The sequence below is a fragment of the Ascidiella aspersa genome, chromosome 5 (assembly GCF_963924565.1).
Source record: "Ascidiella aspersa chromosome 5, kaAscAspe10.2, whole genome shotgun sequence".
NCBI lineage: Eukaryota > Metazoa > Chordata > Ascidiacea > Phlebobranchia > Ascidiidae > Ascidiella > Ascidiella aspersa.
This window is the reverse complement of record NC_139451.1, coordinates 13,982,326-13,984,825: the sequence shown is the minus strand read 5'-3', so window position 1 is coordinate 13,984,825 and position 2,500 is coordinate 13,982,326. Positions and strand designations below refer to the sequence as shown.

Here is a 2,500-nt window from a genome sequence, read left to right as displayed (position 1 = left end):
TCGCTCGACCTCTCCGGCAAAGCGGACGAGATCGGCCGGTGATGCGGCCGCCGCGAACGACGACGTCTCACCTCCGCCGGACCGCGCCGACATTCACTTTCACTGCGCCCATGGGTTTCGTACTGCCCCGTGGCTCGCGCTCACGTTAGACTCCTTGGTCCGTGTTTCAAGACGGGTCGGGAAGGTGGCTGACTTCAGCCGCGGACCCCGTGCGCCTCGCGAAACGACACCGGAAGCGCGACCGAGACGAAGAGGCTGGGCACTGAGAACAGTCCCCGACCCACGACGCCCCAGCCGGCACCGGGCGCTCGGCCCCGAAGGGCAGACGCGGCGATCTCTCCTCGCCCGAACGGCGGGCCGACGGACACGCGCGCCTATAGTACCCGACCGAGGCCGGGTTACCTTGCGCGCGGCCTTCTCGCCGCCGTCCAGACGGTCGCGGCCTTCGCCCGGCGCTAGTGCGCTGGTCCCCGATCGGGCGGCGCCGCCGGCGGCCCGTGAGGGTCCGCACGACAACGTCGCCGACAGGGGGCCGGCTGAAAGCGACCGGGCGACCCGACAGGCCCTCCCGTTTGCCTCTCGACGGTTTCACGTACTCTTTAACTCTCTCTTCAAAGTGCTTTTCAACTTTCCCTCACGGTACTTGTTCGCTATCGGTCTCGTGACCGTATTTAGCCTTAGATGGAGTTTACCACCCGCTTTGGGCTGCATTCCCAAACAACCCGACTCTGGGAAGACGCCGTAGCGCGCCCGCCTGTCGCCGCCATGGGCCTGACACCCGCTCTGGGACAAGGCCTCGATCAGAAGGACGCGGGCGACCGGCGAAGCGCGCCGTGACGAATTCCGTACGCCACAATTCCGCGCACTCCAAAAGCGCGCGGATTCGGCGATGGGCACATCCCGCTTCACTCGCCGTTACTGAGGGAATCCTCGTTAGTTTCTTTTCCTCCGCTTAGTAATATGCTTAAATTCAGCGGGTAGCCTCGTCCGACCTCAGGCCGAAAGTAAGGACCGGGACTATTCTTCCCGTTCCGCGCTCGCCGTCGGCGCCGCGCGCCGCCGCGCACCTCGATTCCCGCCCTTGAGCCGCCAGCCGTTGGCCTCTTCGAGGTCGACTCGCCGCCGCCGCGCGGGATTCTGGTCGCGATCGTCGCACATCGTGCCGTGCTGTCTTGAGCGGGACGGGCGCTCGCGCGTCCGACGCCGCAGCAGCCGCGCGGAGAAATCCCCGCGCGGAACGTTTGCAACGCGACCCTGAGGCGGGCGCGGCCCCGGGATTGACCCGAGGCCGCAATTTGCGTTCAGAACGTCGATGCTCAATGTGTCCTGCAATTCACACTAATTCACGCAGCTAGCTGCGTCCTTCATCGACTCACGAGCCGAGTGATCCACCGCCAAGAGCCATCCACGATTGTTTCGCTCGCACAGTGCCTCGCACTAAAGGGTGACAAAATATACCGCGCCGAGCGGTCGGCCAGGCCGACGCTTGAAGCCGGAGCGCGCGGCACCGCGGCACTCGACGCGCAAACATTACCGGGTGACCGAATCGCCGGCCGGCGCGCCGCTCCTCGCGGGTCGGGCGCCGGGTAGCAAAAACTTTTTCTCTCGCTTGTCCGAGTTTCGCGTTCGCCGAAGCGTTTGCGAGACCGTTAATGATCCTTCCGCAGGTTCACCTACGGAAACCTTGTTACGACTTTTACTTCCTCTAAATGATCAAGTTAGATCGTCTTCTCGGACGCCGGCTCGACCGTTGCCGGCCGCGCCAGGTCCAATCGGAGGACCTCACTAAACCATTCAATCGGTAGTAGCGACGGGCGGTGTGTACAAAGGGCAGGGACGTAATCAACGCGAGCTAATGACTCGCGCTTACTGGGAATTCCTCGTTCAAGGGAAATAATTGCAATTCCCTATCCCTAGCACGACCGGGGTTCAGCGGGTTACCCAGACCTGTCGGCCAAGGCGAGCACATGCTGATCCGGTCAGTGTAGCGCGCGTGCGGCCCCGAACATCTAAGGGCATCACAGACCTGTTATTGCTCAATCTCGTGTGGCTAAACGCCACTAGTCCCTCTAAGAAGTTAGACGCCGACCGATTGGGTCGCGTAACTAGTTAGCAAGCCAGAGTCTCGTTCGTTATCGGAATTAACCAGACAAATCGCTCCACCAACTAAGAACGGCCATGCACCACCACCCACAGAATCAAGAAAGAGCTCTCAATCTGTCAATCCTCACTGTGTCCGGGCCGGGTGAGATTTCCCGTGTTGAGTCAAATTAAGCCGCAGGCTCCACTCCTGGTGGTGCCCTTCCGTCAATTCCTTTAAGTTTCAGCTTTGCAACCATACTTCCCCCGGAACCCAAAGACTTTGGTTTCCCGCAAGCTGCCGGAGAGGTCGTAAAACTAACGCCCCCCGATCGCTAGTTGGCATCGTTTATAGTCAGAACTAGGACGGTATCTGATCGTCTTCGAACCTCTGACTTTCGCTCTTGATTAAAGAAAACAT

General features: G+C 61.0%; 2 non-coding genes and 1 pseudogene across 2 annotated transcripts in view; all 3 read right to left on the bottom strand.

Annotated features, from left to right (window-relative positions):
* LOC146144664 (large subunit ribosomal RNA) overlaps positions 1-1,001 on the bottom strand; it is a 3,679-nt pseudogene extending 2,678 nt beyond the window's left edge.
* Positions 1,002-1,249: 248 nt separating this feature from the next.
* On the bottom strand, positions 1,250-1,403 carry LOC146144663 (5.8S ribosomal RNA). Its single transcript, XR_014499038.1, has one exon. It is a non-coding gene; the product is annotated as a 5.8S ribosomal RNA (ribosomal RNA).
* Positions 1,404-1,650: 247 nt separating this feature from the next.
* LOC146144662 (small subunit ribosomal RNA) overlaps positions 1,651-2,500 on the bottom strand; it is a 1,811-nt gene continuing 961 nt past the window's right edge. Inside the window, exon 1 of the ribosomal RNA XR_014500639.1 lies at positions 1,651-2,500. This exon is cut by the window's right edge and continues 961 nt beyond it. This is a non-coding gene — a ribosomal RNA (small subunit ribosomal RNA).